Below are 24,468 nucleotides of genomic sequence, written 5' to 3'. Positions count from 1 at the left end.
CTTCCATTAATAAATTACACAGTCTTTAAAGCAGTAATGCTGAGCCGAAGTCTAAAATACTTACCGCGTCAAATGATTCCTTTTAACATAAGCGATAATCAGGGTATAATTTTCAGTTCAATACCACGTATAAATTACAGTAAGTAGTTCATAAGCTGTGTGTTACTTCAAAGGCGTTAAACCCTCTTCAAAGCCCTCGCTTTTACGTCTTGTAGCACCAGCTACGGCACAGTATCCGTGTTAATATTATAAATAAATAGAGGCAAAAATGTATAAGTAAATACACACTTGCAGAAATTCAAGTCCAAGTTCAAAGTTCAAGTTTTATTTGTCATTTCTACTAACAAACACGGACGACTGTACATGATACAATGACCAGGGAAGTGGGCGGATTGCAAATCGTCCTACATTTGACAGGCTCTCAGACTTTCCCTTTTCTAAAGGATGTGGGACTCCCAGACATTTATATTCTCCAGAATGTGTGCTGGCGGGAAGAGCAGGCGGGTTATTTTCCTCCCATCCATTGCCATCTGGCTCATAACACATCTTACTTTACTTTATATTATCTTACTTTCTAAAGTTAAGAGCATTCAAATGAAGAAATCTATTAATGTTTATATGATTCAGAGTGTGTGTGTAAATGTGTATTGGCCATTCTGCAGTGTTTTATGTTTTATTATTAAATCTTAAATCTGCTTATTAGACTGTTTGTCACTAAATAAGTGAGAGAGGGTGTGTAATTGTGCTGTGGATGGACTGGTGCCAAGACCACGGTTGATCCAAGGTTTGGGGCCAATGTTGCCAGGATAGGTCCTGCATCCTGCCACACCAAAATTAAATCCATGGGCCTTGTTATGGATGGATGTTACTTTATACATTTTCAAAGTCATTAATGCATTTTCAGTCTACATTCTAAAAGAGAATTATTTAAAATAAACTAAATACTTATTTGTGCATATTATCTCAGTAATGTAAGAATACTTATAAAGATTATACATATAGGATGATAGTGCTGTGGCTTCTACTGCTGCCATACTGTTTCAGAATCTGCTTTTGAAGCCTGGCACTTTCGTATGTTTTTTCATTTACTTTTGTAGACTAGTTTTTTCCCCCCATGCACTCTCACTTTGCTCCCTCATCCCAAAGCTACTCATGTCATGCTAACTTCTGACTCAGTGAACATGGCTCTGTATATTAGAGTGCTCTGGAATGGACTGGCACCTTGGGTAGAGATAGTTCCTGCATTTTGCCCAATGTTGCCATCATATGCCTAGGCTCCAGCAACCTGGATTGAGCTGTTTTGATAACAGAGAGTATTAGAGTAAAACTATCAAGTTAGGTCAAGTGGCTTTATTGTTATAAAATCTATGAACCATGTTGCAGCACACAATGGAACAAAATAACAATATATACACATAGTGCATACTGTACATAACATGGGACAAGTGCAAGACAAATAAAAAGCAAAAGAAAAAATATTCTGAATTGTACTATACTAATAGATAAGTGAGTAAATTAATAAAGAGCAATACATGGAAATAGATAGCTATAAATATTTTAATGATAACAACAATTAATAATAGAGACATCCTGCATAAGTACACATAAAAATGCAAAAAAATGAACAGGTGCACAATTATATAACACATAAATACTAAATTACTAACACAACACCTGCCTATGTTCAAATATATACATTGCAAAACTGGTGAATTCAGAATAAACAGCAGCAACATAATATACTGTAGGCAAGTCACCGTGCAAAGGATGTGAACCTCTGGCCAAGTACATAAAAGTCTAACCTCTAGTTGTCATATTCTCGTACTAGATATGAATCTGCTTTCTCTACATTAAAAATAATGTAAAATGAATTTTTAAGATGCAGAAAATAGAAATAAACTATGTAGTTAATTTATATTACAAGGGACGTTCAAAAAGTTTCCACACTTTTTTTTAAACTCTATTTATTAAGAATTTCAAAAACAAATTACATCACTTTTCTACATAGTCACCTTCATTTGAGATGCAATTTTCCCACAGTCATACCAACGTTTTAATGCCTAATTACTACTCTTCCCATATTCACAGTTTCCAACGAAATTATAAAAGTGCGGAAACTTTTTGAACGTCCCTCATATATAAAATTTATTACTAAAATGCTTTATCATTTGGCTTTTATTTGGTTACAACTCTTCTGCAAGTTCAGAATATGACAGCAAGAATCATAACTAGGACTACAAAGCACAACTGTAACACTACAGTTTTTAAAGGAATGCTCCACCCAAAAATATTTTTTATAATGTTATTTACCCCATGTGGTAAGTAGTGATAGCAGTGAAAACATTTTAATGTCATGTTTTTGTAGAGAATGGACATAACACATTTTTGATGGGATGGGCATCTATGGAGATGAAATCTGAACCACAGCAAACAATATAAAAACATTCATGAAAAAGTCTCAAGTTTCTCATGTCACACAATCAACACGTCAAGCAATTCAGTCTATAACAGGGGTAGGCAACGTCGGTCCTGGAGTGCCACAGTATGTGCAGGTTTTTGTTCCAACCCAGTTCCTTAACGAGAACTCAATTATTGCTGATGAAGCACATATTGCTTAAGTGACATTTTAATGCTTCATTTTAGTGGTCTCGGTTGTTAAGGTTCTCCAACCTTAATTGCTTATTTCAATCTTAAACTGCTGCATTCAGTGTTTTAATTGCTCCTTATTAGCAATAAGATGTAAAACAGGGGTAGGCAATGTCGGTCCTGGTGAGCCGCAGTGGCTACAGGTTTTCATTCAACCCAATTGCTTAATTAGAAACCAATCATTGCCAATCTCAGACCTTATTTAATTTTATGGCTTGTTAGTCTGTGCAATGTAAGGCTTTTATATCGTAGATTTTTTTCCTTTCCAAGGATATCATCCAAATGATTTGAAGCCTAAAACAGATCATTTTTCTATTAAGTGTTTTATTAAATCAAACTGTACATGATGAACACACACAGATGTAATTGGAAAAAAGCTAGCTGGAGAACTGCTGGCTGCTTTGTCTTTTTCATCTTATTGCTAATAAGGAGCAATTAAAACACTGAATGCAGCAGTTTAAGATTGAAATAAGCAATTAAGGTTGGAGAACCTTAACAAGCGAGACCACTAAAATGAAGCATTAAAATGTCACTTAAGCAATATGTGCTTCATCAGCAATAATTGAGTTCTCGTTAAGGAACTGGGTTGGAACAAAAACCTGCACATACTGTGGCACTCCAGGACCGACATTGCCTACCCCTGGTCTATAATATTGTTAACTAAATTCACAGCAGCGCATGCTGAGGTAGAGAAAGGTGGTTCATGATCACAAGATGAAAGGTAAAGGGTGCACACTGTCTGGGGGCATCAATCCCAGAATTGGAAGTGTCCTTGCAGACCGGTGTCTCTGAAGATTCTGAGGTGATGGGCAGGCATGAGGAATCCCTGCGGGCCATCTCAAAACCAGTTCCCAGAAAGAGAGAGTTAGTGATAGTTGAGGACTCAGTCATTAGGAGGATTGAAGTGCAGGTTTGCTCCAGAGAAAGAAAGTCTCACACGGTACATTGCCTTCTGGGTGCACAGGTGGGAGACCTCCCTAGAAGGGTTGATAGACTCTTGGCCAGAGGAGGGGTGGATCTAGTGGTCATTGTCCATGTTGGAACAAATGACATACATAAGGGTAGTCTGTTAGTTCTACAATCCAAATTTAAAGAGTCAGGTGTCAGGCTGAGGAGCAGAACTGACAAGGTAGTGTTCTCCGAAGTTCTGCCTGTGCCACGTGCCAATCTAGGTAAGACTGAGGAGATTAGAAGGCTTAATGCATGGCTCATATCTTGGTATAGGGTAGAAGGGTATAGGTTTACAGGGCATTGGGGTTCCTTTTTGAACAGATGTTCTGTGGGCACCAATGTGTTGGAAAGACGTATGAATATGTTAATCGAGGACTGTTTAAATTAGGGTAGAGGGGGGACAAGGAGTTTAGGATAGGCTAGGTTTATAACTGCACATGGAGGAACAAAGAATTGTGTTAAAATAAAAATGCATAGCAATGTTAATTCAACCCTGAGTTTAAATGTAAAAGTAAAATAGTAACACAATGAAAATTGTTTGCCTTAATGCTAGAATTATCAAAAATAACACAAGTAAGTTGTAGTTGTATGTAGCAGAGCATGATTATAATATAACAGGCAATAACAGAAACCTGGCTAAATAACAAAGATGGAATGAGTATAAAATGGGTAATGGCAAATGGTAAAATGGAGGGCAACCATTTTTTATGTGGGGCCACATCAGAAAACCAGCTTGTTGAGGAGGACTAAAACACATTCTGTCAACTGTTATTATGGTATACATGTTATATTTCTTTTCTCCACAATAATAAAATTAATATAGACCGCATATTCACAGATTTTGCTTGATTTATTGAACCATGGAACATGCACACACTAAAACATGCTTTCTAATAGATTCTACAGTTCCCAATTGTGTAAAGCAAGAAAACAAAATTAGGAATACATTTTACTGCATTAATCACTGATAAAGTATTGTAAAGTAAAGTATTGGGACTTGGACAGCATATAGGCTTGGGCAGATCTGTGGCAGAATTAAATTTATCCATCCATCCATCCATCCATTTTCCAACCCGCTGAATCCGAACACAGGGTCACGGGGGTCTGCTGGAGCCAATCCCAGCCAACACAGGGCACAAGGCAGAAACAATCCTGGGCAGGGTGCCAACCCACCGCAGGACACACACAAACACACCCACACACCAAGCACACACTAGGGCCAATTTAGAATTGCCAATCCACCTAACCGGCATGTCTTTGGAATGTGGGAGGAAACCGGAGCGCCCGGAGGAAACCCACGCAGACACGGGAGAACATGCAAACTCCACGCAGGGAGGACCCGGGAATCGAACCCAGGTCCCCAGATCCCCCAACTGCGAGGCAGCAGCGCTACCCACTGCGCCACCGTGCCGCCAGAATTAAATTTAATGCAAGTTTAATGTAAAGTTTTACAAATAGGAAGTAAAAATGATAGGTTTGAATACACAATAGGAGGTTTGAAAATCGAAAGTACACCTTATAGGAACGATTTAGGAGTCATAGTGTACTGTACACTATTAAATGCCAGACAGTGTTCAGAAGCCATTAAAGAAGGCTAACAAAATGTTTTGTTATATAAGACGATATGTAGAGTACACATCCAAGAAGGTTATGCTGAAGTTTTATAATACACTGGTGAGTTACAGTTTTGGTCTACAGGCTACAAAATAGACATAGCAGTACTAGAAAAAGTCCAAAGAACAGCAACTATGCTGTTTCCAGGCTACAGGGGATCAATTATGTAGAACGATTAAAAGAGCTCAGCCTTTTTAGTTTAAGCAAAAGAAGATTAACAGGAAACATGACTATAGTGTTTAAAATTATGAAGGGAATTAGTACAGTGGAAAGAGATTTGTTAAGGGTAAAGTTCACACAAGCATTAAGACATTTTAATTTACACAGAGAACGATAGACACGTGGAATATGTTACCAAGTAGCGTGGTAAATAGCAGGACTTTAGGGACTTTCAAAACTAGAGTTGATGTTATTTTACAAGAATTAAGTGAATAGGAATGGTGAGCTTTGTTGGGCTGAATGGCCTGTTCTCGTCTAGAGTGTTCTAACGTTCTAATGCATTCACAAAAGAATAAGCTTTCAGATTAAGGACTGGAAATTTGATCAATGAATGAGAGGAACAGGCAGGTTCTCAATTTAAAAGCTTGATTCAGTGTTAATGCATTTCCTAAGAGTGCACTGCTCTGATTTTCTGGAAGTATTTAGTTTCAAGGCTGGATGTTCCCTTATATTATCATTGTGTACCCCACTGCTTTATTATTATTTGTGCAATGATTCTGTTTAGCTGTTTTTAACTCGTCCTATTCTCTTTCTCTCCTCAGTGTCATTCTAAGCCACTGCTTCTTTGGTGAAACTGATTGTTTGACTGCTCTCGAACCTTAACATTGTTTCTGTCAAATCCTGACCATAATAAAACCTGTGCTGTATTGAAAGATTATATCCAGCCAGGGCACAAACTGTTTTCACCTCACAGTTTGGCAGGCAATGCCACTAAATTAAAATCCCAGGACAGTAGAAATAAAAATAATTCTTAATGCCAAGTGGTACACATCATGAATATCTGAGGTACGCTATTGTCTGACTGCTACACAATAACAATATGATTTTGAAATGTCCTATTTTTACTTTGCAGATTACATGTATTTGTAAACTACTGCTTGTTTTATTGGCCTTTATTGCTGCATTGTACAACTATTTATTTATTTATTTCTGCTTATTTAATGGTCATCACTGATATCTCCCACCTCCAGGGACCTGGGATAAAACCAAGCTTTAGTACTTTGTTGAGTACTTACAGGCACTAATTTTGTCATAGACCCCAAAGTCATTCAGGACAGGTCGATGCCCATCTCTAAATTAACCTATTGTGGGAGTCTATGTGAGTCTGTTCTGTGATACACTGGCAACCATCAGTTTGCGCCCTGCTCTCAGTATTGTCAATAAAGGATGTAACCTACTGTGACCCTACACTGGACTAAGCAAATTTATTTTCAAGACAAATGCAGATACACTGCCTGCACTGCAATAATATCCCAAGACTAAGACTGCCAACTACTTTTTCCCGCTTACATTGTTCATTACATATGAGATTATTATTCATAGAAACTTGTCATACAACAGACTTATGGGGCTTCTGACTGTTTGACTTCACTAAGCCATTCACAATATATGCATTGCATGCACCATGCAATGTAGAAATGCTCCAGACAGTGCTGTCACATTCCTTAAGAAATACAATAGACAGCAAAGACGCATATAACAAAAGAAAAAAGTATCTTTATACTTTAGCTTGGCCAGTTCTATGAAGTGTATTGCATTTGGCATAGTTGGTAATGCACTATCTTTTAGATTTAAAAGAGCAAGTTGACAGACATTATTTACACAACTGCTACAGTTTTCTGCAGTTAAAATGAAGCTGTAAAAAATGCCAACGCAATCAAAACTGAGCATCTACAAAAATGGGAAGAATGTTCAAATGTTAAAAGAGTAAATTGTAACCACAATATCTTGAAAATTACAAACAAAAAATACTGTGTATATAGAAAACTATTTTCTGTTTTTAAATAAAACATATACTGTATATATAAATTAGCAAGAATGCAAAATACCATTCCATTACTCTTAAGCTAACGGAATTCTTGACTTTTAAAGTTCAGAAATTTAATAAGTATTTCATAGATAATTTTTCATTCTATGTGCTATGTGTACAACTATCAACAAGTATTTTCTGTACACTTTATCAAATCACATTCTCCTTCATCCTGCATGAAGGTTGCTGACATCTTTCTAGTCGACATCATAATGTGTTCTAACAGACATCAAGCTGTCATGTCATGTTCTCACTGGATCTATTTTTCTTACCTTAATATTCCATTTATTTGTTCTTTTTTCCCTTTTCTCTTGATAAAACAGCTAAAGGAGGTGTCTCCTCTGACTACTATCAATTACTCATCTTTGCTGTCGCACCCACCGAAGTACTGCTATTTAAGATCTAGTCACTGCCTTTTTTCTGTACTGAAACATTCAAGGCTTGTGCTTAGTCTCTGAGTCCCTTACATTTAACCTATAAGCTTTCTGTCACCATAGCCCTTCTAGTTTTGTTTTGACAATAGTACTGAAATTTCTGGTAACTCTGGTTTCATGTTACATTTTCGAGTGACAGAATTTGCTGTTTTGGTTTTGCTTGATTTGTTGTATTGTTTTGACTTTATATATAGTTTTGATTTTTGATTTGCAATTATGATTGGTATTTCTAGATTATTTCTTGTCACAGACTACAACTGTATTAGTTTTATTCTACATTAAGAATTTCAAATTGGATTTTGTTTTGGCATATAGAGTTTTGTATTTTGTATTTACAGCTTAGTTCAGCAGTAGGCAAAGTTGGTCCTTGATATAAAGACTAAGGGCTCGTTTATACTTCATGCTCAGAACGCGTACGCACCCTCATCATTGCTGTCACGCGTTCTCAGCGTTCATTTGATGTGTCCTCTGAACAGGTCCTCAGAAATTAACGCGACGCGTGCGCGAGTTGCAGTACCAGCAAAAAGTTGGGGGGGGCGCAGTGCGCTAAAAGTAGGAATGTGACGTCAGAGTCTCCGTTTACTATCTACATGTGACAGAAAGCTTTGCGGATCCTACGAGATCAGTGTGCGCGCTTCAATGTTTGATTAATGGTTCGATGTGGTGAAGCAAAATGCCAACATACAGATGTATTTGTGGTGCTTTTATATTCAAGCGTTGCATATTCCCGATCGTAATGACACGATACATTTTAAAAGTCTCACATACCGTCTACCGTGCCGTCTTTTTTTCTAGGGTTTCCGTCCGGTCCTGACAGCAGCAGATCGCCAGCTATAGATCGCACCATCGAACACATTAAATGTATGATATTGTAACTCTCTGCACATTTAGAATCCTTAGATTTATACTTGATATCATTTTCATGATGAAATGCATTAAAGTATGTATGTTACATGTTACAGATAAATTGGTAATTTCATTTAAATAATGAATACTGTTAATAATTACACACATGGGGGTTACACGGTGGCGGAGTGTTAGCGCTGCAGTCTTGCAGAGAGTTATGTCGCTGATATTCTCTGCCTGGAGTTTACATGTTTTCCTGCTGGGTTTCCTCAGTATGCTCCAGTTTCCTTCCAAAGATATGCAGATTTGGTTACACTAAAATTATGGTAGTGTATGTGAGTGCTTGTATTCACCTTTTGATGAGCTGATGCCTTGTCCAGGGATTGTTTCTGCCTCGTGCCCAATGCTAGCTGAAATGGACAAATCCCTGGACCAATGGATTTAATCATTAAACATCCTTTTCAGAGATATTGCGGTACGGTGTCATCGGAATTTAACGGCTGTTCCAGGCAATTCACAACACAGCAAAGCCGAACCTGTTCTCACCGTGATAATATCTTGCACTGCCACCTGGTGGATTCCTCCAGATTTATGCAAAGTACACGCGCAAGTATAAACACTACAGTAATCCCTCGCTATATCGCGCTTCACCTTTCGCGGTTTCACTCTATCACGGATTTTATATGTAAGCATGTTTAAATATATATCGCGGATTTTTTGCTGGTTCGCGGATTTCTGTGGACAATGGGTCTTTTAATTTCTGGCACATGCTTCCTCAGTTGGTTTGCCCAGTTGATTTCATACAAGGGACGCTATTGGCAGATGGCTGAGAAGCTACCCAACTTACTTTTCTCTCTCTCTCTCTTGCTCTGACATTCTCTGATCCTGACGTAGGGGGATTGAGCAGGGGGGCTGTTCGCACACCTAGACGATAGGGACGCTCGTCTAAAAATGCTGAAAGATTATCTTCACGTTGCTCCCTTCTGTGCAGCTAATTCGTGAAGCGACATGCTGCACGGTGCTTCGCATACTTAATAGCACGCAGGGCACGTATTGATTTTTGCTTGTTTGTTTTTCTCTGTCTCTCTCTCTGCCGCGGTGCTTCGCATACTTAAAAGCCAAACAGCCCTATTGATTTGTTTGCTTTTCTCTCTCTCTGACATTCTCTGTTCCTGACGCGCACTCCTTTGAAGAGGAAGATATGTTTGCATTCTTTTAATTGTGAGACGGAACTGTCATCTCTGTCTTGTCATGGAGCAGAGTTTAAACTTTTGAAAAAGAGACAAATGTTTGTTTGCAGTGTTTGAATAAAGTTCCTGTCTCTCTACAACTTCCTGTGTTTCTGTGCAAATCTGTGACCCAAGCATGACAATATAAAAATAACCATATAAACATATGGTTTCTACTTCGCGGATTTTCACCTTTCGCGGGGGGTTCTGGAACGCAACCCCTGCGATGGAGAAGGGATTACTGTACAACGCTTGCGTAGTAGGAGCGTCCGCTGCAGCATGCATAAGTATAAATCTGGCCTTAGAGTTCCAAAGCACGAAGTCCCAAAAAGCACTTCCAAAAATGACCACTGGAGGGAGATATACCAAAAAGCCCCAACTAGATAAATGGGCAAACACAGAAACTTAAATATAGAGGTTATGTTTCCACAAATGATGCTCTGAAATACTGTGAAGCTCTAAACAGCACAATGGTAAAATGGAGTTGCCTAAAACATACTATAAGGCAACCCAAGCAACCAAAGTCCAAAATCACAAATCCATTGAACGGTCTAAAAAAAGCAGAAGAGAGGGTCAAAAATCTGCTTTAGACTGCAAATCATTTGGATCATATACTTTGAAAGGAAAAATATCTACAATATAAAAATGTCCTGACATGGCAGAATTAAAAAAGTAGCAAGCCATAAAGTTGTTATGCTAGAGAAGGCTAGGAAGGAGAACTAAAGTCACCAGAAGATAAGACATAGTCAAATAACAAAGCAAGGCTGGCAACTGTGAAATTCAAATGATCGAAAATGGACAAAATCAGAACATTAAGCAATATTTGTAGGTAAAAAACAAATCAAGATTTCAAAATTAAAGAAATATTTTTAGAAACCAAGTTTTTTCATAAGGGATTATTTATCCATAATCTCTGATGACAAAAAGAAGTTAATTGCCAATCTTTTAACCCGTTGCATCGAAACATTAAAATCTCGACCACAGAGGACACATGAACTAGAAACAAGCAAGACACATCCTAACAATGAGTACACAAAATGGCGGCACCCAAAACCAAAACAAAATGGCATTAGAAATGGTACAAAATAAAATAAACTCTAAATAATTCAATCAAAGGGCAAATTAACACCGTAAATAGAATCTTTAACCTTAAACTCCAAATGGGTACGACAAATCTGTAAAAATACTACAGGCAAGCCTGCAAAAGTAATATCTGGACATAATCATAACAAACATTAAATAAGATCTGTTATTGGTAAGGAGCAATCAGGTTGGAAGAAAAAAACTCTGCAGCCACTACGGCTCCCCAGGACTGACTTTGCCTAACCCTGGCCTAGTTTATTCTTTTCTATTAGTTCATGTTTTCTTTAGAGTCATCTTTAGTTTACTATATTTATATGTTTGACAGATTTCTCATTGTTTTATGCAATTACGATACTCTATTAATTTTGTGAAATAAAACTATAATTAATATGTACTCATTTAGTTGTTTCTTGGACAACTTGTTCATGTGGGGATTTCTTCTTGTGGGTGTGCCAACAAGGACCTTAATCTTCACACAAATAAGTCAACGTATACAAAAATAACAAGTTTGTTAGCATGGGAACGATAAACAAATGAAAAAATACAAAATACAGTGAAAATAAAATAAAACGATCCGCGCCATTGACATCAACAAGTCTGGAAACAGGTCTTCTTGGTGGGTTAATTCAAGCACCTACCCACTTCAAAATATCACAAACAACACTCCACCCTTTGGCCCTAACTCTCTCTATCTGATGCTGGGCTGTCTTCCTACCATCGGTTGCGCTTTTGTCCCAGCTCTTCTCCCTACCCCACTATCACTATGCTTCTAGCTTTCCAGGGGTTACATCATATCAAGTCTTGGAATTACTTTTAAGGTCAGGTGTGCCCTCACTTCTTCACAAATGACACCCAGCTGCAATGCCTATTACATATAATGGCTCCTGGTGTCGATGCACTCCAGAGCCTTGTTGCTCTTAAACTGAAAGGTCTCCAAGGAAAGGCCCTGATTTGTAGCAGTATGCCCTTGAGTTTTCAGATGTTGGCCAGACAGGAGAGCACTACACATTTCCACTCAGGATATAACTCTTTCATTTTGGTTCAGGCTTGCCTGTCTTTGCCTATTGTCCTTCTGGGGCACCCAGCACATATAAAAGCCATACTGAACTAAAATCTTGCTGTAGTGGCATTTTCAGGTGCTTTCGCATATAATGCATGAACCCCCTATTGCAATAGCCCTGTCTGACTGTTTGTCTGCCTGATTCTCTGTCCATATGAAACAACTAGGTCCCCTGTAGGCCAGTTTTGTTGAAATGTAGCACACTTATTCTAAAGTAAAATTGTCATGACGGTTAAATTTTCATTGAGATATCTTGAACGGATTGCTCAAGAAATGTTCAAAATCTACCATTGAAAAACCATTGGTGAATTAGTGAACTTTCCATCTTAAAATGGAGTATCATTCTGTGTGACTTCAACTACGAACTAGTTCACTGTTTCAATTTACCTTGACAGCGGTTACATCAACTTGTTTATTTTTTTGATTTTCCTCATTTTTTACTTCTGATAGGTACTGTTGATGGCAACAGATCCCCAGTACAAGTTAGTGAAGAACCAGCAGACTGCGTACAAGTGGTAGAAACTCGCTGTCATTGGCTGTTTGAGCGCACGCCACAGGATGGCAATACTCTGTTGGCAAGTCTAGTTTGGCATATGCAGAAACCTATGCACACATGTCTCCCTTCCCGATGCTTTAAGTCATAAGAGGAATGTTAAGTGATCTTACTAACCCTAAAAGTGTAAAATGCAACCAAGGAAAACAAAGTGTTGTTTAGATAGAAATAAATTACCCTGTGGAGTGTAAGCTGCCATGCACAGAGCAAATAAACCTTTAGTCAGTATTATTTACCTTACCCTAAACCAGTGGTTCACAAACTGTGGGGCGGGCGCGAAATAACAAAAAGGGGGGCGCAAAGATGTGAAAAAAAGAAAACAAGAATCGAAAATATGAAAAATACATCTATTGAAACCAAAACAAATTAACTTAAACTACATTCTGATACTAGAAAAATAAACATAGAGTTAGATAAATGTCGATAAAAGTTAAGTAGGTATAATAAAATATGCATCTATGATATATCATTAATTAAAAAAGAATAAATTGGTATTAGTGGGCTCCTTTCAAAAAAACGTTAGGAGGGCGCAATTAAAACTAATTGCGCAAATACTTAAAGGTTGAGAAACGCTGCCCTAAACCAAGCTCACAGCTCCATTATCCATACAATATAATAATCCACTATTTCACTGTCACTATAATTTACTAGAGTGGCCAGATGTAAAAGTGACAGGGACAGTCACAATTTCAGACTATGCCTCCCTATAAATTACTGAAGTATATCAAAATGTTTTAACAGTCTGCCCATCTAATAAAACATTGATCCATTGAAACAAACATCCTCACAATATACTTACAATGGCATGTACAAAACTCTGATAGTGACCCCCCCCCCCCCCCCCCCCCCCCATAATATATCTCTTATATATATTTCTCTTCTGGTTCATCCTGCTTCCACTTCAAAACCGGTCCCGCCCACACGCAGTCAACACAGCATTTCTCGATTCCTATTCGTCGTCTTCCATGTCATGCACTATACTGGCCTGCTGAGCGTAATACATCCAACAAGTACTCGAGATGCTGCCGCAACGGTAAAGTAGCTTTAGATAGATAGATATATAGATAGATGCTTTATTAATCCCGAGGGGAAATTCACAATTTACAAATTAGATTTACCACCTTTGCGGGAGCCACCTGTGTCTTTACAACAGCTTCTTACACAGCAAACATCAGAAGCTAAAGATTATCGTGCACACATTCGAGAATACAACTCTTCTCTAGCGTTTGCTTCCATGGGTGCACAGATAACTCAACCTCCTGGCCATGGACCAAGCTGTTTTAAAATACACGGGCAAATTTATCACCAAATTCTCTACTATACGCTAACACTTCTGCCTCTCCAGGATATGGACAGTTGTATGTTTTTGACAGTGCAAGCTACTGAAGTATGCTTACAAAATAAAGCAAACTCTGCATGCAGCGAAAATTTACTTCTCCAGCTCAGAACCATCAACCCCTTCGCTAAATCATAGAAACACATGCATGAAATCGCTCAGTCCAATCCAACAGCATCTGTACGAATGGTTTTCAAGGAAACCCTAGGCAGGATTTACGACGATACAATGCCACGACATGTCACACCGATGTTACAGTGATTTTCATCGGAGAAGATGGCGAACCACCAGCCAAAAGCGACATTTGCATCTATCACATAGGCAACTCCTGTAAACAGATTTCCACGCTCAATATGAATTGCGATCCTATGGTTTACCCACTTTTATTCCCTTACGGAGACATTGGCTGGCATAAAGATTTACAACATGTTCCCGATAAAAGAACCACCAAGCAAATAAGGCTTACTCAATGCCAATTTTACGCGTACAGATTAGCAATGAGGAATACATTTAGTATTATGCACTCCAGCTGCAAACTATTCCAACAGTACGTCGTAGATGCGTATGTTAAAACAGAGGGCACGCGTCTCAACTATCTCAGATTACATCAACAAGATCTGCGCGTGGAACAATACAAAGAACTATCAGACGCGCTACAAGCAAATGCTGAAAATAACAACGTACGTGTAGGCGGAATGATCATATTACTGTCTACATTTCCAGGAAGTCCAAGATATGTGCAACAAAACTATCAGGATGCCATGGCTATAGTACGTAAATTCGGAAAGCCTGATTTATTTATCACTTTCACATGTAATCCTGCTTGGCCGGAAATTCTACATACACACTGTGTCTTTCAAGAAGTATTTATTTCTTCTTGATTTCTGGATTCCTTTCTCGCCATTTTCCGTTCCTATTCTTACACTGCCGTATGCTACGGCGGGAGTCGGCTTGTATATAATAGTAGAGTTAAAACTGTGATAGAGAATGCTTGATTAAAAACTTGTGTTAAATTTTAAGAGCATCATGAGGTCAACCAAGAAACGAACACAAACCAAATGGTACTGCCATTTATTGGTTTCCATTTCAACCACTATGTGGAATCATATGCATTTATTTATGAAGTTTTTTTTTGTGAGCCTTGAACTCTTTCAGATGATGATGAGATAATGCAGGCAATGAACAAAGGAGAATCAGCTTTATGTGTGGGCATACATGCCTCACAAGTGTCCCGGCTTGGGACTTTGAGAATCTCCTTACCCTATAATTTATATTAGTATCAGAGTGCCGTATTCACCTGATATCCATAATGGTCACTGTAATAAAGTTTGCTTTTCACTTGTTATTCCCTAACATTTTACAGTACATAACTGAATAGCTTTACAAGTCCCATTTCATGAAAATCACTATGGTCAGACATACTCTGAAGGAATTAATTACAAAGGTTTTTGTTATTCTTTTATTTATTTCACTAAGGTCATGTTGATTGCCAATTGCAAACTGTCACTCTGTGTGCGTTTATGTGTGCGGTGTTTGAGATGGACTAGACTCCTGTCCAGGCCTGTTTTCAGCCTTTTGCCTAATCCTGGTGGGGTAGCCTCTGGCCCCTGCCACCGTGAAAAGGATTCAGAAGGTGGTATCACCTATCTACTAAACTCAGTCAAAGGAAGGCTACAGTGGCTGTGCAGCCCTTTGACGGACCTGAATGTTAAGCCACGTGTCCATTTTCTAACATGATGTAATGTTGGTGTGAGTTTTCCTCTTGATTTTATAGTCTTAGCCAAACCCATGCCAGCCTTTTCTCTTGCACACCAAGAACCCATCACAATTTATTTATCTGCATATGCCATGCTTCTCTCTTGGCTGTCCGTTAATCCGACGATGACACTATCCATCCATTTGTCCATCTCTGTCACTCCTCCTCCTGTGTGTACACTGGAGGGAGAGCAGGCCCAATTCAGGAAAGGCCGACCCGGGGGCATGGGCAAAGGAATTGCACCCCCTAGGCGCAGTGGGTTGGTTTCAATGGTGATGTTTTGCCATTCTCTTCTCCTCCTCTTGTTGATGTGTCCGTTGTTGTCCAAAGTGATGGACTCCTTCATTTATTGTCCATCTCCAAACGTTGAGGTCCTCAGCAAGTGTCTCAAGCTGCATATGTGGAATGGAGCAGGCCTTGAGAGAACATGTCAAGTAGTCCTTCCAGCATTTCTTCGGCCCACCTTGAGATCAGGATCTTTCAACAAGTTCACCATACATGACCATCCGGGGAATGGTATGCACACACACACACCCATATGTAGTTACTCAATTTGTGTGTGCTTTATGAAATACTATATGAATTTGTACAAATATGCAATTCATATGACCATATGTAGATAATATGCACATTTGAAATACTATTTTAACGAGTACGGTGGTCATAATATTGAAGGTCAAAGAAAGAAAAAAATCACATTGCTTTTCTTACTATTCTTGTCATGAAAAATAAAAAATGAAATAAAATGCTCGCTTTGTACACAATGCTAAGGTGTGCCTCTCTATCATTTATGTGTCCGTTTTGCTGAGTATGTGCGTGCGTTTAACACAAGGTTTACTTAGTCTGTGTATAAATGCGTACTACACGAGAGTTTTACACTGTAAAGTAAAGAACTCCCACTAGTACCTCGAACCAGATCCGACCATAACGAGGGGTTTCTTTAAACCTACTAATGTTTTTGCCATGGAAAGCAAAATAATATTACTTTTCATCTAAGCCCGTATTTGGCCACATTGTGTGCCAGAGGAGCAGGGCTGCAAAGAGCCGCGCGGATATATTAGCAGTTAAAAGTCCAGTTTTGGCGAGCGCCGTTAAATACATATAAAAATATACCGACGCGTGATACTTGAAACGGCTGGTTCTTTGATCGCAACACATATTTGGAAAAGGATCGTGGCACTTCTCTCCACTGACAACAATTTCTAAAGTATTTTTTTACTTTTGCAAACAACGAAAACACGAGGTACGAGTCATTAAAAGGTGAGATAGCAGCATCTCCGGGACGTGGTGTTTATGATCATTTCCAGTAGCACTGACGCCCACATTATTTCGACGGCCATTAAGCAGCCACGTCCAGCAAACTCAAGGCAAAACGTTCTAATCACAGGCTGTGTGAAAATGAACGAATATGTGGTGAACAAAAAAAAAATCACAATGATGATACACACCACTCCGATTGACCGAACTGGCATTCTCAACATTGACGCGTCACGTTTTTCCGGGACAAACATCACCACTCATCTCCAAACATGTTTATATGTTCCACTTCCAGGAAACAAGCTTGATGGGTTTGGGATTCAAATTAATAGAAAGGCGAATACTGTTTAAAGAGAACCCAATAAACACTGGGCTTACCTGATTATGCTGAAGAAGGTGTGCAGAATCCAAGGAGAGGTGGCGAGGATGCGCTATGTATTCCGTGTCCTGAAATGCCCTCATCGAACGCGGTCAAGTCCGTCTACATCAGCCACTGAGTAGCCTGAATTCGGCGTCCGCAGGCTGCTGCCACCAGTGTGGGCGCTACGGGGAATCATAGAGCGCCTCGTTCTCCACAAAGCAGCCGCAGCCTCGCCCCGCTCTACTTTGGCGTTGCTTTCCTGGCGGGGTCCACTAAAAAGGAAGTGGGCAAATGCCCCGCGAGACAGCGACAGTGATCATTAGCGCATCCCCGTACTAGGAGCCCTCATTTGCAAGCTTGCTTGCCGTGTTATGTTGTGCTCTGCTTTGGTCGCGCTCAGCAAACTTCTCGGATAGGCAGAACTGTGTTCTGTCCCAGCCCGAGGATCGCAAAAAATCCCGTTTCCTATTGGATGTCCCGATCTCCATCTGAACAACGTGTTCATAGTTTTCTTTCGAAAATGAAAAGTGCTCAAAATAAAATGGCAAGGAAAGCTTCAGGTAGCCTCTCGTAGTCCATGCCGTTACATGTAATTGTTTAGCGAATTCACTACGACTTCATGGCTATAAATACTATTTATTTGTAAATTAACGTTATATATAGTTACATCTTTCCTCGAGGTAAACGGCTGACGGTGGCAAATATAAAAATGTATCCAAACTGCCGATCTGTCAGATAACCTTAGGTCACTGTCGAGCCTAATGATTGCTGCTATCCGAGTCACACTCTGCATTCTCCCTCCCGATGACTTTAATCTGAGTATTTTCGTTTTTCTTCCCATATTTCAACGACCTAAATGGGAGCTATAAATTATCCTGGAGTGTTTCTACCTCCTGCCTTGTGCCCAAAGCTTCCAGGATAGGCTCTAGCCTTCTAAGACCCTAACAAAGTGACTACTGTACTGTATTATGTACCTGAAAAAATACTTTACTTTGTTATTCATAAATTAAATAAGTGGTACAGTGGCTATTCGATGTGTCAAGCATCTTGGGTTTGAATCATGTACCTGGTTGTTGTCTGTGTAGTTTGCACATTCTTTCCATGTTTTTGTCAGTTTTTCACGGGGTACTGTGGTTTTCCTCCTTAAAAATATGCATGTTAGGTTTTTTTTGGTGATTCAGAATTGGCCTTGTTTTAGTGAATGTGTGATAGTATCTATCTATCTATCTATCTATTATGAGTGAGTGTGTCAGGACAGACATCCTGTCCAGTGTTGATGTCTATCTTGCCCCTAATACTAGCCCCAATGACCCTTAACTGGATTAAATGAGGTTGACAATATTATGTTATGAATTGACAACAAATATTAGATATCTGCCAATCTTTATCAACTGGACATATGACTTTTCTCAGTCTTAAAGAACAATTCTAGCAGTATCTAGGACGCCAATCCATCATCTGGCACTCTCACTGATACAAACCAGGCCAAATTGCATTCATGTTCTTGGTAACATCTAAACTCTTCTTAGAGAGCAAGTAGACTGGGATACTTGGACTGAAGGCCTATCCATCCCAGAACATACTTATTGAAACAAAGACATGTCTGAATTACTGATTAACCTAGCATGGATATTAGTGGAATATGGACAGAAACCAGAACAAAATCACATGTGCAAAAGCAAAACTACAACCTAAAAGAAGAGTGACCAGGACTGGGAATCAAACAGGTCCCTGGTTCTGATTAGTTAAATGTGCAACCATTGGGCTACTGTTTTGTGAATCAATCAATCATTTTTTTTAATATAAGAATGTGCTATCGCCACGACTCCAGGTGTATTGTTTTCTTCAGTTAAAAAGGGAGAGGACTGTCCTCGTACATATAAAATGTTTCTTTTGGAAAGATTTTATGCTTAAAGACCTAGTAAAATTGCCAGGAAATAAGAGCCTGTTTAAAGGATAATAGTACAGAGAGTATGTGAGAACTCCAGGTACGTACCTACTGACGTCAAACATTGCCAGGAATATTCTAATGTAGGTACTCCAAACAACAAAATGTAAAAGTGCAGGTCCAGAGTAACGGCCCACTTCAAAAAGTGGCTATCACACTTTACTGAGAAGAAAGATTACAACGCTGTATAATAATAATAATAATAACTGCAAATAATATAATCATTCTGCCAACATTAACTTGTTTTTTTTAATGAAGAATCATTCTGCAATGACAAGGGTGAGAGATGAATGAGTGAACTAGCACTCCAAAATATTGGCAGCAGATTATTTGATATTCAAGGGCTAAATATAAGTCTTCATCCCCGGGCAAACTTCAACGTTACTGCCCTTTCTCCTGTTGCTCCTGTAGTGAGACTCTGCTTTTGTATCTGCAACCTGGCCTTACCCTCTATTTGTGAGCATGCTGCCCATGCTGATTCTAAGTCTCCCTCTTCTCAACAGGGGTTCTCTCTCTTCATATCTCCATGATTGAACCATACCAGGATCCTTCCCTCGTGGAATAGCCAATTAATTTTAGCAGGGCAGAACCTTATATGTGTTTGTAACTTAACTAACTTAACAGGCAAACTCTCTCTTTTTGCTCCGCTCTCTGCTCTGCACTCTCCTTTTATGACCAACTACTGTACATTACTCCGCATTTTCTGACAATATGTGGAAAAGTTAGTAGAGAGCCTCTCTCTCTCGCTATTGGGTCAGGTCTGTTACAATTCAATAAAGAGGACATCAACTTTTATTCAGCTCAGTTTTCAGGGAGTGGCTTTGTGTTATCTTTAGTGCCCAGCCCCAGATTTTCCCTGCCACACCACCCCATCTGCTGCCTGATCCAACGTCCATGTACAATTTGCTTGAAACTCTGGCAGTAAAAAACATAAAGCTGGCACTACTTCTATGAGAATCGATCAACAGGCTCTTATTGTAGTCTGACAGCCAACATTAAACTGGCCAAGGTCTTGAGGGTAGATCCTTATTGGATCCCTTGCTCCTCCAAATTCCCAATAAAGCTTCACAAAAAAAAAAAGAAAATGGCCAACTCACTGTCCTAAAGCAATAGTACAAATTTCAGGAAATAATGAAGAGATGTGTCAGGGCCTGGCTTGGGTTCCACCCCAGGTTGGTAGGAAAGGAAACAAAAGAGAGCCTAGGCTTGAGTTCTTCATTACTCTGTGGATCCAATAATTGAGTTTCCAGAGAATGTGGTGATTTAATATTTTTTACGTCTATTTGCTTGTGTTCCTTGTGGTTTGACCACTTGCCTATTTGGGATTATCCTTTTGGAATACAGAATAAACTTAATTATATTTTTGCTTTCCTGTGGTGGGTTGGCACCCTGCCCAGGATTGGTTCCTGCCTTGTACCCTGTGTTGGCTGGGATTGGCTCCAGCAGACCCCCGTGACCCTGTGTTCAGATTCAGCGGGTTGGAAAATGGATGGATGGATGGATGTTTGTTGTTATGAGAGCAAAATTAAGTTTTCATTTAGGATTTCAACTCCATCTTCTACATTCACGTTATCCTAGTTCAGGGTCACAGGGAGCTAAAGCTCATCATGAATGTCTTGTTCACAAGGCAGGAAAAAGTTCACTGTCTGAGAGACTCACAGTTATAGCTACACTCCTTACATAAGTTACTCTAGAGTTCACAACCTAGAAGTTAAGGATGAAAATCCACACAAACACGAGAAAATTTACACACTTAGTAATACATTGGGAAGTCATTTAAGTATGCTCCCATTGAGCCTGATCACTTCGAAACATACAGTGAATTAGCACAGCTATGCAGGCAGCACACACATTTATTTTTCAACAGAGCCAAATTATTCTAAGGTTCTAAATTCTCTGATAAAGTGTATTATTAACAGCACAGAATGGATGAGTAGTAATTTACTTAAATTAAACTAAGGCAAATTTTAATCATTAGCAGAAAAAAATGATGATCTTGGAAATAAACTGCATAATCTGGCCAGAAGTAAACAGTCAACTAAATTTTAAATCACACATCAAACATACTGGGCGGCACAGTGGCGCAGTGGCGCATTGGTAGTGTTGCTGCTTCGCAGTAAGGAGACCTGGGTTCGCTTCCCGGTTCCTCCCTGTGTGGAGTTTGCATGTTCTCCCCATGTCTGCGTGGGTTTCCTCTGGGTGCTCCGGTTTCCTCCCACAGTCCAAAGGTTAGGTGCTTTGGCAATCCTAAATTGTCCCTAGTGTATGCTTGGAGTGTGTGTGCCCTGTGGTGGGCTGGCACCTTGCCCGGGGTTTGTTCCTGCCTTGCGCCCTGTGCTGACTGGGATTGGCTCCCCATGACCCTGTGTTAGGATATAGCTGGTTGGATAATGACTGACTGACTGACATTGAACATATTTCTAAGATTGCATTCTTTAATTTCAGGAATAAAACCCAAGGTGTTATGACTTGAGTGCACTACTATAGCAAAAAGAATGTACAACTCCAAGAAATCTACGAACAGGGCCTACCCTAGGTAGCCTGAGCCCAAACTCAGAGGGCTGGCTTTGGCCTACCAGACCTAAAAGGGGCCCTGGATTTCAAAGTTCCAAACACTTCTTTAATGTTCAAAAATATATCACCATAAGACACAAAAATGCCCCTTTAGGGAAAAGAACAATCAGAACACTTGGTTAGGAAGGACAGGGCCAACAAAGTATTTTTATAACAGCAAACATTTATTTAGAAATAAAAAAGGCAAATGTAGTCAAAAGGATTTGACTAAAAAGGCAATCTAGAGCAAAAAAGTTGCAATACATAATCCAAAGATCGAAACCAGGAAGAGATGCATAAAATCTGTTAAGCCAGAAAATTCAATATTTACAAATATCTGAACATAATCAACATCAATGAACAACTGAAGTATCTGTTCTCAGGTTTGAAATATAAAGGCTGAGTGAGGGTGGTCCTTCTGCCTCTTTTGGGGGGTACCACTGACAAAGTACAAGAAGCACAGGGAGAACACCACAAAATACATTGTAACTACTTAATAAAGAAACAAGACAGAATTTAAAAAAATACATAATATTTAAAAATAAAAAAGAAGTCACAGTAAATGAAAATAAACAGCAGCCAGGGAGCCTACTTTGGCTGAATCATAACACAAGGGTTATATGTCTTACATTATAGCAAGATTCTGAAAAGTTAATACACATTTTTGTCTTTAGCCTGTAGATTATCACAATCAGGATTAACTATAAAGATCTAACCAGGCTGCAGTTTTTCCAAAGGACAGAAGCAACAATCACAACTAAAAAGAATATCTGAATATCTTAGTATCATTACAATGGCTGCTTGTGTCCTTTATGATTAATTTAAAAACTGTTCCTGATTGTATAAAAGGCTCTGAATGAGATACTGCTACTGATTTTATGCTTTCGTGTGGTGCAAAGCAGTGAAAATGTGTTGCATGTTAGTTGGTCATGTACAGTAAGTCCAAATTTTACTATACTCTCTACACCAGGCAATACTACTAATTCTACTGCTACTACTGGTACCTTCTTACATTTTGGAGTGCCTGTTCCCCTATATTCCTGACAGTCATTTAACACCAGTTTTTTTTTTTTAATATTCTGAGATGGAAGCATAAAATAACTGGTTGAGACAGCCTTTTGTTTTTATGCTCTGAAAATCTGGCATGCTTTACCATTAGAACTACACCTGGCCAGTAAACATCACAAACAGATCATTAATTTTTTATAATTTCTTATTTTTCTTCCTTCACAGTTGGTAGAGATTGGATCTTATCATAACTTGTTTTAGAGATTACTCACTAATCACTGCTTTTGCACATTTTCATTTTTCAACTTTCAGTGAAGGTGCTCTGTGCCAATGCCAACGGGCCAAAGCACAATGCCAGGAAGAATGAAGAAAGCTTTATAAAACAATCCTTAAATTCATGTAAACCATAATTGTTTACACATTTATTTATTTTAAAATACCCAAAAGAGGCTGGGTGGTCTTTTGGTCTTGGAACCCCTAGAGGTTTATTTTCTCCAGTATCCATGCTGGCTGGAGTTTTAGTTTTCCTCTCCTCCCTGGCATAGAATGTTACTTGCTCATTTTGACAGTTAAAAAAAACTAGAAATAAATATTTTTTAATTTATCACATTATTTATTCTAACCCTCTTGGTTTATGTATTATTGCTGTAAAGCACTTAAGGCTACTTTTGAATTTGAAAATGTGCTACATACAGTAAAAGAAATATGTTGCAGTTGTCAGTGGCCAACCACTGAACCACTATGCCACTCAATTTAAAATTTATTTTGCATTATTGATTGGTAAACTCTGCTACTGGAAAGACCTTTGTTATATAAATTTACAGGAATTTTTTAGGTCTGCTTGTGTACAAATGAAGTTGAAATTGTTTGGGTTAAATATCCAAAAGATTTCTTGACAACTTTACAAACTATGTAGTTCAAAATGCTTTACAAGATACTAATGAAAGCAAAATTTCAAGTAAAATGACAAATAACAACTTAGAAATGAATAAGTAGGTATATGACTGAATAAATAAATGAAGTACTAAAAATAAACAAGTCAATACAAATATGACATTGATGAACAAATAACAAAGTATGATAAGACGCACTGCAGTAAGTGATGGGAAAGAACCAACCATGAGAGGCTCTGGCAAATACTTGATTAATTTGTAGATTTTATTTATTTTCTAGTGGTAGCCAGATAAAAAGTGCAGAAGATCTGGAATGATTCTAACATGAAGGAGCAAGCTGTTGATATCAGTGACCACTAGGCACAGCCATAGGGGACAGCTGCTTTCCACCAGGGAAGGGAGTCATGTCTTATGTGAAGCACCAACTGAAACAGGTGGCACGTGGCACTCATCTGGCAGAATCACAGCTTTGTACACCATTTGGGAGAAGTAAAGCTACTGTATATTTGTATATATCTTCGGAACCTTACTATTTTGCATTTGTTTCTTTCGTTTTTCAGTATCCCATTCATTATTTATGCCTACAAAGATTTCTTGTGATTCAAATGTATTATGGTAAAAATAAACCAGAAAAAGAAATCTGGCATCTCATCAGTGCTGTTCATCAACCTATTTTCTTTCAGGGGAAAAAATGAAAATAAACCTGTAATGTTATCTGCAAAACATATGCACATCATTCAAGATCTCTAGGGTAGGGCTTGCAAATCTGAACGTTAACAACCTGTCCTAAGGTATTGTAATTTAGTAAACTATGAGTGTGTCCAGCCACGGTGTAGCATCCACTTCAGAGATGGTTCCTGCTTTGTGCTCAAAGCTGTTAAGATAGGCTTAGATCCCTGTGAACCTAACTT

The 24,468-nt window shown here is 38.8% G+C and overlaps 1 protein-coding gene across 1 annotated transcript in view; it reads right to left on the bottom strand.

Annotated features, from left to right (window-relative positions):
* LOC114664171 (thyroid hormone receptor beta) overlaps nucleotides 1-17,534 on the bottom strand; it is a 362,150-nt gene extending 344,616 nt beyond the window's left edge. The window contains exon 1 of the mRNA XM_051936141.1: nucleotides 17,173-17,534. The gene's annotated coding sequence lies outside the window, so the exon portion shown is untranslated. The remainder of the gene's footprint in view (nucleotides 1-17,172) is intronic.
* Between the last annotated feature and the right edge of the window lie 6,934 nt (nucleotides 17,535-24,468).

The sequence above is a fragment of the Erpetoichthys calabaricus genome, chromosome 13 (genome assembly GCF_900747795.2).
Source record: "Erpetoichthys calabaricus chromosome 13, fErpCal1.3, whole genome shotgun sequence".
Classification (NCBI taxonomy): Eukaryota; Metazoa; Chordata; class Cladistia; order Polypteriformes; family Polypteridae; genus Erpetoichthys; species Erpetoichthys calabaricus.
This window is presented reverse-complemented; position numbering and strand designations above follow the sequence as displayed.